At 42.2% G+C, this 13,432-nt stretch overlaps 1 protein-coding gene across 1 annotated transcript in view; it reads left to right on the forward strand.

Annotated features, from left to right (window-relative positions):
• The first annotated feature begins 24 nt into the window (after positions 1-24).
• Positions 25-13,432, forward strand: part of nkiras1 (NFKB inhibitor interacting Ras-like 1) — a 51,679-nt gene continuing 38,271 nt past the window's right edge. The window contains exon 1 of the mRNA XM_060904770.1: positions 25-271. The gene's annotated coding sequence lies outside the window, so the exon portion shown is untranslated. The remainder of the gene's footprint in view (positions 272-13,432) is intronic.

Here is a 13,432-nt window from a genome sequence, read left to right on the forward strand (position 1 = left end):
AATCGTGTAGTGTTTGTACAGCAATGAAAGGCAAATTAAATCAACAGGAAACAAACAAACAAACATTAATTAATTAATTTCGTGTCAGTGAGAAAGATTTATGATGTTTGTGTAGGATTTATTTTGATTATTTTCCCTATTAGACGGACAAACAGGAACCCGGAAGTGCTCGATTAATTTGATGGAATGTTATAAAGTCGGTAACAATAACACATTCGGCTTTTGATTAAACACAGAGTCGCACAGAATTGACGTCATCACTGTGAGAAAGGTATGTTTACCTTTTTTCATGATCGATTTAGATCTGTTACAGCTCGAATAAGACGTTTCTGTTTCAATGAATGAGTTGGTTTTATTATTATTATTATTATTTTAATATCATGTTCATTCTCTCTCTCTCTCTCTCTCTCTCTCTCTCTGGATTTCGCCTTTATAACACAATACTGCAGATATTGTCGATGCTTCAGTATGGACTGACCCCTGGGTAGTTGTGTTTATGACAAGAAAATAGCTCCATTATTAAATTACAGTCAGGTCCATAAGTATTTGGACAGGGGATTCGAAATAAAGCCCTCACGAGATTGAGAAAAAGCCAGATGAATGGAGAAAGACTGTGCTAGTCCCATACAAGAATTGATTGAATTAGTTTTGTCATAGCAAGATAGGGTGGTTGGTGTAGTAGTTAGCGCTGTCGCCTCACAGCAAGAAGGTCTTGGGTTCGAGCCCCGTGGCCAGCGAGGGCCTTTCTGTGTGGAGTTTGCATGTTCTCCCCGTGTCCGCATGGGTTTCCTCCGGGTGCTCCGGTTTCCTCCACAGTCCAAAGACATGCAGGTTAGGTTAACTGGTGACTCTAAATTGACCGTAGGTGTGAATGTGATGATCTGGTGACTTGTCCAGGGTGTACCCTGCCTCTCAGCCATAGTCAGCTGGGATAGGCTCCAGCTTGCCTGCGACCCTGTAGAACAGGATAAAGCGGCTAGAGATAAGGCCAAAAAAAAAAAAAAAGATAGTGTGTTTCAGATAACATGAAGTACTAAAATAAGGTCGGTCGGTAGGTAGGAAAAAGGGTTTTTTTTTTTTTTGTTTGAAAAAATTAACACAAGTAAACATCTTACAAAATAGTATTTTGGCACAGAATCCTTTATACCACACATCATAATAAAATAAAAGTGTTTTAAATCTTTAAGTGAATAAAAAAAAAATATCGCAAGAGTTCGAGTTATGATCTACGGAAGCGTATTGCTGCCACACAAAAAAAATTGGCTTAGAATCAAGTAATTACGTGAAAAGATATTGTTAACAAAGTTATCACGTTTTTACAATATATTTATCATGTAATAACATAACATCACGTAATTTCATGATACGAAATTATCACGTTATTTCATGATATTTTCATGTAATAACATGAAAACACCTTATCAAGAAATAAAGTGAAAATAGCGTCCTAGGCTAGGTTCCTTCCATTAAAAGCAGACGGCCTAGCCTAGCCTACTGTAGAACTTGGGTCGAGCAAAAACACAGAGCAAAAACATGGCTGAATCCTGAATGACTCCTATTTGTATAAACAGGGGACTACATAGGCGGCAAAATGTAGTGTTTTTCCCTGCCATGGAAGTGCACTTGTATACTGAAGAGGAAGCAATTTGCATTACAGCCTTGAATGAGGATTCAAAATGGCGCCTCGGCTCAGTTTTCCTTCCTCCTTCAGTATACAAGTGCGCTTCCATGTTTATGCGGGAGGGCTGATAGAAGTAGCGAAACATTTTACTTTTTATCGTTTCTTTCACAACTTGAATGCGTTGAAACAAAAAATTATGACAAACTAACGCCGCTTGCACTAAAATATCGAGGGAAATTTGTAATAAAAACTTTACGGTCGGCAATTTCGACGCCGAAATTCTCGGTCGTTCGGGTTACCGGAAACGCACTATTTTATTTGGCCTAATGGATGGTTAGCATGGTTGCCTTATAGCAAGAAGGTCCTGGGTTCAAGCCTAGTAGCCAGCAAGGGCCTCCCTATGTCCGGGTGCTCTGGTTTCCCTGACATTCCAAAGACATGCAGGTTAGGTTAACTGGTGACTCTAAATTGACCGTAGGTGTGAATGTGAGTGTGAATGGTTGTCTGTGTCTATGTGTCAACCCTGTGATGACCTGGCGACTTGTCCAGGGTGTACCCCGCCTTTCACCCGTAGTCAGCTGGGATAGGCTCCAGCTTGCCTGCGACCCTGTAGAAGTGGCTACAGATAATGGATGGTTAGTGCTGTCGCCTCACAGCAAGAAGGTTCTGGATTCGAGCCCCGTGGCCAGCGAGGGCCTTTCTGTGCGGAGTTTGCATGTTCTCCCCATGTCCGTGTGGGTTTCCTCCGGGTGCTCCGGTTTCCCCGACAATCCAAAGACATGCAGGTTAGGTTAACTGGTGACTCTAAATTGACCGTAGGTGTGAATGGTTGTCTGTCTGCATCAGCCCTGTGATGACCTGGCGACTTGTCCAGGGTGTACCCTGCCTCTCACTCATAGTCAGCTGGGATAGGCTCCAGCTTGCTTGTGACCCTGTAGAACAGGATAAAGCGGCTAGAGATAATGGATGGTTAGCACGGTTGCCTTATAGCAAGAAGGTCCTGGGTTCAAGCCTAGCAGTCAGCAAGGGCCTTTCTGTGTGGAGTTTGCATGTTCTCCCTGTGTCCAGGTGCTCTGGTTTCCCCGACATTCCAAAGACATGCAGGTTAGATTAATTGGTGGCTCTAAATTGACTGTAGGTGTGAATGTGAGTGTGAATGGTTGTCTACGTATCAGCCCTGTGATGATCTGGTGACTTGTCCAGGGTGTACCCCGCCTCTCACCCATAGTCAGCTGGGATAGGCTCCAGCTTGCCCGCAACCCTGTAGAACAGTATAAGCGGCTACAGATAATGGATGGATGGATATATGTACATACATTATGGCTGGGAAACCACTACAGCTTGCGCCAATTACAGTGGCCCCATTGTACCGAATCTGCATGTCTTTTGGGAGAAGCTGGAGCACCTGGAGGAAACCCACGCAGACAAGGGAAGAACATGCAAACTCGACACAGAAAGGCCCCTGTTGGCTGCGAGGTTCAAACCCAGAACCTTCTTGCTGTGAGGTGACAGTGATGACCATTACACCACCGTGTCACCAAAGAATAAGTGAGATGTACAGAGCTGCCGTAATTACAGAGGGATAAAACTGATAAGCCACACCATGAAGCTATGGGAAAGGGTATTGGAGGCGAGATTGAGAAGAGAGGTAGCAATCTGTGAACAGCAGTGCGGGTTTATGCCAAGGAAGAGCACGTCAAATGCAATTTTTGCTTTTATGGAGAAGTACAGGGAAGGCCAGAGAAAGCTACATTGTGTGTTTGTAGACCTGGAGAAGGCATACGATAGAGTGCCGAGAGATGAGTTATGGTATTGTCTGAGAAAGAGTGGAGTGAATGAGAAGTATATCAGAGTGGTGCAAGTCATGTATGAGAACAGTGAAACAGCAGTGAGGTGTGCAGTTGGAACGACTGAATGGTTCAAGGTGAAGGTGGGACTCCATCAAAGATCTGCTTTGAGTCCTTTCTTGTTTGCCATAGTGATGGATAGCTTGACAGATGAAGTGAGGCAAGAGTCACCATGGAACATGATGTTTGTGGATGATATTGTGATATGTGGTGAAAGTAGAAAGGAGGTTGAGTTGGGTTTGGAGAGATGGAGGTATTCATTGGAATGAAGAGGAATGAAGGTGATCACGAGCAAAACAGAATACATGTGCATCAATGGGGAGAATGGGGATGAGAGTGTAGTGAAGATGCAAGGAGTAGACGTAAAGAAAGTTGGTGAATTCAAGTACCTGGGGTCAACTGTGCAGGAAAATGGGGGCTGCGATAGTGAGGTGAGAAAGCGAGTGCAGGCAGGGTGGAGCAGTTGGAGAAGGATTTCGGGAGTCATTTGTGATAGGAAAGTCCCAGCAAAAGTGAAAGGTAAGATGTATAAGACAGTAGTGAGACCAGCTGTGACGTATGGATTGGAGACCGTACCCTTAACGAAGAGACAGGAGGCAAAGTTGGAGGTGGCGGAGTTGAGGATGTTAAGGTTTGCGATGGGAGGTTGGACAGGATAAGGAACGAGCGCATCAGAGGGACAGCACATGTGGAGAGCTTGGGAATTAAGCTAAGAGAGATGAGACTGAGATGGTATGGGCACACCCTGAGAAGAGATGCAGAGCATGTTGGAAGGAGAATGTTGAGGATGGAGCTGCCAGGCACACGAAAACGAAGAGATACATGGATGTGGTGAGAGAGGACATGAAAGTGGCAGGTGTGGTAGAGAAGGATGCGGAAGACAGGGAGCAACGGAGACGAAAGATCCGCTGTGGCGACCCCTAATCGGGAGCAGCCAAAAGATGATTTGAAATGAAACCCATCAGATGCGATTGACATAGACTTTCAGCTTTATTTCAAGACGTTTAACATAAATATTGCATGAACTCTTTCGGAATTACAGCTATTTTTTTAAACAAAGGCCCTCCATTTTGACCGTCTCAAAAGTAATTGGACAAACTAGCAATACAGTATCAGCATCATATTTAAAGGAATGGAAAATGCAATGTAAATACATGCATGGGTTAGTAGCTTGTAATATTGAGAGGCTGTAAGAAAAGTTTCAGGCGTGTTTGACCATTTATCAGAAAGTTGGGAGCGTTTTTGTATCGCAGCTCTAATGCCACCAAGTAGGCTGCCATGTTTCCTGTTGGAAGGGCGATGCATGACGTCATTTGGGTGCAAGGCTGAGTGTATACTTCAGTACTGAAGGGGCAAAGCGAAAGGTTTACTAAGGCCACACCAATTTAATTAGTTGGTTCTCGGATTTTTTCAGGAAAAATATGAAGCGAGCGGGCGAAATAAAATTTAAAAAGTGCTCTGATGGTAAAATTAGCGGTGGAAATAGACCAAACAATACAGGCAAACCAGTAAACAGAATTTCAACACCTGTCAAAGATTTTACGCTTCTGTTCGCTGAATATCCTAACAATCACAAACACAGGCTTTGCAGGACTTCCCTCCACAGGCATGTTTCTTCCACAAGTCTTTATTGAAAGTGAAAGGGGCGATTTGATTGGTTTTCAACATCACGTGCAGCGGTCTCAAAAGTAGCCGGTCACCGGCGGCAAATCGCCGGCTATGGCTTGTTATGCCGCCGGCTATTGTCAGTCGAGTCACAAAATTTAATATTAAATATTTCTGACGGCAAAAAAAGTTGTGAACGTAAATTACATCCACTATGTCATGTATGTCCGTTGCCGTGTCAACTTTGTTTACATCCTCGACATGAGTGCAGCCATTAGCTGTGTTGCCAGATTGGGCGGTTTTAAGTGCATTTTGGCGGGTTTTGAACATATTTTGGGCTGTAAAACGTCAGCAGTATCTGGCAACATATTTTTTTACTTAATACAAGAAATTAATGGATGCCAACGTTTTTGCCAAAATGGTATTTTATTTTCCATTGTTTAGGCAGCTTCAGCATCATACTGTGAGATTCTGTTCAAATTGTTTTTTTGTTCTATGAAGCCTGAGCCATTTATTTTATTAGTTTATAATTATTGTTTAATTTAGTCTTCAGGAGAGACTGCCTGCACACAGTACTAGTATTAATAGTTTTTTTTTTTTCTTACATGAAAGCTGAGGCATTTATATTATATTTTAAGGTAACTTCATGTTGTGCTGTGAGGTTCTCTGCACTTTAACTTTTGAACCAACAGGTGCATTTGGATAAGTAAAGCCTATTTTTCTGCATTTTTGTAGTCCTGGTAATCTTTTATATTGGTAAAGTTGTTTATAGCATCATTTCTCAGTGTCTTTGTTTTTTTTAATCAATAGTTTTTCAGTAAGCCCTGTGATGACCTGGCGACTTGTCCAGGGTGTACCCCGCCTTTCGCCCGTAGTCAGCTGGGATAGGCTCCAGCTTGCCTGCGACCCTGTAGAAGGATAAAGCGGCTAGAGATAATGAGATGAGGAGTTTTTCAGTAATAACTTAATATTTAACATATCACTCAACACCCCCCCCCCCCCCCCCCCCCCCATGGGCTGACCCCATAGTCTCCAAAATTTCTGTGGGAAACACTGGCGTGCGTAACAACGCTAATCAAGCTTAAGCTAGACGATCAAATACCCGTCCCGGGTAAATGTTATCCCAATTTTAGATGACCTGTTCCAAACCATCCCGCCCCATGAAAAATTCGTACTTGCATCTCTCTCTCTCTCTCTCTCTCTCTCTCTCTCTATATATATATATATATATATATATATATATATATAATTAGTGCTGTCAAGCGATTAAAATATTTAATCGCGATTAATGTCGTGACAGTCATAGTTAACTCGCGATTAATCGCAATTTAATCGCACATTTTTGTCACATAAAAAAACCATTGTAATTCTCTTATCAGCATAAAAAAGTGAATGGGCTTGCTTTGTACCAATTTTTTTTTTTTTTATTGCAAAGCATAACATGTCTTGACACAGCCACTGCAAAGTAAAACCTAAGCCGAGCACCGGCGCGGGGCTAGCAAGAGAACCATGAGTGAAATGATCTACTGTTTGAGTTAGTCTGCAACTAAAGAGAGACAGGTTACACAGTGACGGTAGGCTTGACATGCTTGATTATAATATAAAGTACACTATTATATTAACTAAGTTGTTCGTTGATAAATATTGCATTGAATCTGATCTTTACTGTTTCAGCTCACTTAACACATTTTGTACTTTTACACTTTCTGCCTGTTGATGCGTCGCGCTGTCCAATCAGAGGCGGCCAAATTTGCATATTACAGGAAGGATTTCTGGGATAGCATTGAGTTTACAGTTCAGAGGGATCTGGCTTCTTTAGACGCTGTCTTCTTAAAACTGAATAAATATTTAAAAAGAGCCAAATTAGCCAGTCTTTTGAACGGCTCTTTTCAAAGAACGGATCACAAAGATGCGGATCCCATCAAAGAGCCATAAATCCCATCTCTACTAGCGCGCCCTGCCCGCGCTGGTTCTTGGGGGGGGGGAGAGACTCTGGCTGTGCGGGGCGTGGCATTACAGTCTAGCTGCTATCGGTTTTCTAACCAAAGTCTCTGTTCCAAGTTCCTGGCAGTTTCAAAAGCTTATGAAAAACCTACATCATGCCACAGAGCGTTAATCTCGCGATAAAAAAATTATCGCCGTTAAAATTGAGTCAAGTTAACGCGTTAATAACGCGACATTTTTGACAGCACTTATATTGCGTGCATTATGTCTGCCGCTGGCAGACATTTTACCATTTTGCACCCTGCTGTAAATTATTTGTACCCTGCTGTTCTCCCAAACTTTGAAGCCCCTGCACGTGACCTTTTCTGCTGGTGGGAGTTTGATTTCGATTTTATTTTATTTTTTTTCATTTTCTTCAAGCGGCGATTCCGAGAACCAACTAATTGAATTGGTGTGGCCTAAGGTGACAATTTTGATTTTTTTTTTTCCTTTTTCACTATACATCTGAAATGGTGTATTAATGAGCTGCAACCCTGACTTGTAGACAAACTTGAACCCTTTTTACCTGTAAAACAAGGCTGAAACTATGCGTTATATCACACTTGTATGGAAAAAGGCGGAAATACTGCCAGGAACGCCCGATCTGCTTTCCGTAAAGTGTGATGTCACACTTTACGGTACACGGACATATTGAACAATGGACCCCAACGACATTGCTTCACTGATTTCCTCAAGTATTTCGGACAATGACACAAATGGCGATGATAAACAAGCATTACCATGTCAATTAGTTACACACAAGTGAACAATATTTACAGGGTTGTTTTAGTCATTACAGAGGCTTTTTTGACAGCACTGAATCAAAGCAAGACACTCAAACGTCAAGCCGCTTAGCTGCATCAGCAATTATTACGTTTCTGCCCAAAGGAATTCAAAATAACATCACGCTTGATAAAAACTTAGGGAAGCTCTTTTGTGGACTACTGACCGTGTTGTCTCGTTTGTCTTGTCCACTTTTTGGCCGAGGATTGTCGGAACCACATCTGGATTCAGCACTGGTGTGTACGGTATTCCTAATGCCCGGTGCATAGAGCTGGGAATCGATTCAAATTTCAAGAATCGATCCGATTCCGATTCTGAAGATTAAGAATCGATTCTTTTCGATTTTTTTTGGATTAAGAATCGATTCTTTTCGATTCTTTAAAATTCTATCCGATCCGATTCAGGTTAGTGTTCTTTAAAAAAAAAAAATCTTTAATTTCATGACTATGTCGCAGTGGCGTGCAGCCAAGTTTTTTTTTTTTCAGGGACGCCAGAAATAAAGAACTATCTATTTATTTTCTATTTTTGTTAACTACTTTTAACTTTTAAAACATTCAGGGGATGAACGAATGCATTGTGACTTCAAACAATATTGTTGCCAACCTACATACGCAGAATGGACGAGGAACGCAAAAATTTTAACAGCAAATCATAAGTATTTGTATTTACTGATGGCTGTAAGACTGGTTAAAATGGTAAGGGTCAATCCACCTCCAGCTGGGACACCAACCAATGCATTATTTGACAATAAGAATTCACCCAAAAGCTGTTGCAACCAAATGCATTATTTTTATTAATCAATATAAAAAAGACCTCTCAATCAATGTAACATGAAACATAAGAAACTGTAAATAAGAACATAAATAACCTGTAAAGGGGCAATTCCATGTAAATGTCAACCTCACCATGCAAAAATAAAGCAACATGTAATACATCAAAACCACTCCCAGAGATATCACCTAGGCCTGTATTTTACAGATGTGAATAAGTTGAACCAATTTGTAACCAACCTAATGTGTCACTGTCAGTCTTTCTTTCTTATAATGTAAACCCCAAGCTAAAATCAACTTTGATCATGTACAATTCTATATTATTGCCACAAGCCACAGAAATGTATGCTAAAATCCACAAAACAGCAAAACAATAGCCATCCTAAATATTATTTAAGAACTTTGATAGTTTTAGCTGATATTTAGAGAGTTTTTCAAAGGGTTATGGTGGTTAAATTGCTGATTTTCTAAACATATGCCATGTCTATTTCAGACGCGTCACATCCATAACGGAATTTCGTCACATCCATAACGCTGACTTTTCCTTCCGAAACTCTGCATGAAATACAAAATATTTTAAACAAAGATTTTTTAATATTCACCTTGGACCCCTCTATCAAATGGATATCTCCATTTCGACATTAGGTTTACAATTTCACAGAGTTTGATAAAAATGTACAGTCACCCAAGAAAAGTGATACTTTTCCTGTCACATCCATAACGCATCTTTTATTGGCGTTTTCTGGCATGCCCTAGATGTACTATGGGAATTGTTCTTGTTCTATCACTTCTCCAGTATGGTACAGCCTTAAAATATGCAACACCTGTTTAAATACTGGGAGACAATAAGACATGCACTGGGTCATTTGTTGCCATTTTGAGTTCAAGTGTCACGTCCATAACGCTGGAATTGCTCAAATACAAAAGAACATAACATAAATAAGAACATAAGAGCCTGTAAACAAAGTATAACACTTTCACTTGTCTCACCATAGACTCGCCATAGCATAATGTGGTTCCACGACATTCATAAGCCGCCTGAAGCCCTCATTTTCAACGACGGAGTACGGCCGCATGTCTTTACAGACAAATTCCGCAATCGCCATGGTTATGCTATGAGATCGTGCTGAATTGGCTGGCAGTGTTAAACTTTCTTTCAGCTTCATTTGCTGTCCTGTTTGTCCTGTGGACGGCTTGATCCCCCGGTGATGTCGTTGCAAGTGCTTGTTCAAGTTCGTCGTATTTCCAAAATACTTCACTTCGATTTGACACAACTTGCAAACGGCATTGGTTTTGTCGAGCGCATCTGTGTCTTTTTCTTTTCAGAACCCGAAATATCTCCAGACTGGAGCCTTGAGAGATGGTGTTTTTAGAAAGTTTTCGCTAACTCTATCACTACTCTCCGACGCCATGTTTGTTTGAGGTCATACACTGCGGGGTCACACACCGAGTGCGCCTGCGAGAATTCGATGACGTGACGGGGGTCACTGGGGGAAATGTTCGTTCGTGGTGGAAAAAATGTACTAAAAATAAAAATTAAAATAAAAAAATCGATCTTTGAACGTACGAATCGATCCTAAGTAATTAATATGCGAATCGATCCAGAATCGGAAAATCGATTTTTTGAACACAGGCCTACCGGTGCATCCGAGTTGTTTGAAACATTTTGAAGAAAATTGTTCTGAGCACACGAGCTGTGTAAAGCAGTGTTCGTTTACCCTCGTTCTGCGTTGCCGCAGGGGTTAGACTGTCTACCACGGTAATTGCGGTAGGCTAGCCTGGTGACGTCTTGATGAAGTTTTTCATGAATGAGTTGAGAGCATGCTAAACATGCTAACAAGTGCTTATGCTGCCAGGAACATGTAAAAACTCGCACACTTGCCTCTTCGACAGATTTAGGTAAGTCAGATTGTATGCAGATCTGTTTGTAGGTAGTCTAGCAAGGTTGCAGTCTACAGAATGAGGCCATCACGGCAGCACTACTTGTACCGGGGATATAAATACTCCATGTGGAGCTTCCATGTGCATCAGAGAGTTGCCGCAAACGATTGGGGGGGGATTTTTCTGATTGGTTAAAATATTTTCGATGGCGGCATTCGATGATGGGGGAATTCTGCATAGAAACTGACTTTCGGAGATGGATATCTTAGTAGTTTGAGCTCCTTATTTTCAATTATTTGCATGAATCATTAGTTTATATCATAATCCATTTTCATAACTGTATTTTCACCATGTGCTTTCTTTGCCTTTAATCCTTGGATGCAAATCCTTTGCAGTCCGTGACCACCTGAGGTCTGGAACCCATCAACATCACCAAATACTGAGTTTCCTCCCGTGAGAGGCTTTGCCAGGCTTTTACTGCAGCCGCTTTCAGTTTTGTCTTCAGGAAATGAAAAGCCAGGTGGCATGGTGGTGTAGTGGTTTACACTGTCACCTCACAGCGAGAAGGTTCTGGGTTTGGGCCCAGTGGCTGACGGGGGCCTTTTTATGTAGCGTTTGCATGTTCTCCCAGTGTCTGCATGGGTTTCCTCCCGGTGCTCTGGTTTCCCCCACAGTCCAAAGACATGCAGTTAGGTTAACTGGCTTGTCTGTTGATCAAGCTTTGAGAGGGATGGGCTCCACCAAGTTTAAATGCCCTAGACACTCCAGTGATGGACTGTTAAAATGTCATCATCGGTGGCCCTTGCTGGCTATGGGATGAAGAAGAAATGAAAAGCAACTCAATTGAGTTGACTGACTCGGCCATTTAAGAACATTCCGTTTCTTTGCCTTAAAAAGCTCTTGGGTTGGTTTTGTGGTATATTTTGGGTCCATCTGTACTGTGAAGCAACTGTGAAGAAAGAACCGCTCTATGAACTTTAGAATTCATCCTGCTACTTCTATCAGCAGTCACATCAATAAACACCAGTGACCCAGTTCCAGCTGTACATGTCCACCAAGTTGGACAGATGTTGTGGTATGCTTTGGATCATTCATCAAGCTTGGAGAGGTTGATCAATGATCCTTTCGTTTCTTTCTCCATATTCTTCTCTTCCCATCATTCCCATCAATCTATCCAAAGAATCTTGTTTCCAAACTGGGCAGGCTTTCTTGCAAAGCCTAATCTGGCCTTTCAGTGCTTGAGTGACCAGTGGTTTGCATATTGAGGTAAACTTTCTGTATTTACATTCATGAAGGTGTCTCTTGATTGTAGACTTTCACAATGGTACACCCATTTCCCGGCACGGTGGTGTAGTGGTTAGTGCTGTCGCCTCACAGCAAGAAGGTCCGGGTTCGAGCCCCGTGGCCAGCGAGGGCCTTTCTGTGCAGAGTTTGCATGTTCTCCCCGTGTCCGCGTGGGTTTCCTCCGGGTGCTCCGGTTTCCCCCACAGTCCAAAGACATGCAGGTTAGGTTAACTGGTGGCTCTAAATTGACCGTAGGTGTGAATGTGAGTGTGAATGGTTGTCTGTGTCTGTGTCAGCCCTGTGATGACCTGGCGACTTGTCCAGGGTGTACCCCGCCTTTCGCCCGTAGTCAGCTGGGATAGGCTCCAGCTTGCCTGCGACCCTGTAGAAGGATAAAGCGGCTAGAGATAATGAGAATGAGATGAGACACCCGTTTCCTCAAGTCTGTTCTTGACATGAATAGACGTTGTGAAGGAGATTCTTCTTCACCAAGGAAAGAATTCTATGATCATCCACTTTAGTTGGTTTCCAGGCATTTTGGTGTTGCTCAGCTCGACAGCGCATTCCTTCTTTTTCAGAATGTAGCATATTGTTGAGCCAATCCTAAAGTTTGTGCTGCCTCTCAGATCGGAAGGTTTTGTTTTTTCAGCTTAACGATGGCCTCCTCCATTTGCATCAAGACCTCTTTGGACCATATATTGAGAGTTCCCAAGAACAGCTGCCAAATTCAAACTCCACACTTGGAATAACCTCCAGACCTTTCACTTCCTGAATCTGTCATGAAGTAAGAAGGAAACTGGCAACACCTGGCTATGAAACTGCTCATCAGTCAATTGTCCGTTTACTTTTGAGCCTGCGAAAATGTTAGGAGTATGTTTAAAAAAAAAAAAAAAAAGCTGTAATTTTTAAATGGTTAATGTGATATTTTTGTCGAATGCCTTGAATTAAAGCTGAGGGTCGACACTTCAATCACATCTTCATGGCTTCATTTCAGATCCATTGTGGTGGCGTACAGAGGCAAAATTACAGAACTGTCCGAATACTTATGGACCTGGCTGTATATAAAGAAGCATGAATACGTGGACAGTCGATCACGCTTAATATAGGAGGGAGGGGGTGGGTGGGGGTTAATTAACATGGTGGTTTAATGCACCAAAATACCAAATCTCTCTCACACAAACATTATTTGACAGAGTCTGCAAATAGAGGCTTTATTTAATTTTTTTGTTTGTCCCACCATACATTTTTATTTCATAAGAATACATGCACAGGGTCTTAAAAATACTATTTATATAAATTGTCCTATTACAAAATACAAATCTCATCTCGCGGGGCCGGCGAGGGCCTTTCTGTGCGGAGTTTGCATGTTCTCCCCGTGTCCGTGTGGGTTTCCTCCGGGTGCTCCGGTTTCCCCCACAGTCCAAAGACATGCAGGTTAGGTTAACTGGTGACTCTAAATTGACCGTAGGTGTGAATGTGAGTGTGAATGGTTGTCTGTGTCTATGTGTCAGCCCTGTGATGACCTGGCGACTTGTCCAGGGTGTACCCCGCCTTTCGCCCGTAGTCAGCTGGGATAGGCTCCAGCTTGCCTGCAACCCTGTAGAACAGGATAAAGCGGCTAGAGATAATGAGATGAGATGAGACAAAATACAAATAAA

The sequence above is a fragment of the Neoarius graeffei genome, chromosome 22, assembly GCF_027579695.1.
Source record: "Neoarius graeffei isolate fNeoGra1 chromosome 22, fNeoGra1.pri, whole genome shotgun sequence".
Classification (NCBI taxonomy): Eukaryota; Metazoa; Chordata; class Actinopteri; order Siluriformes; family Ariidae; genus Neoarius; species Neoarius graeffei.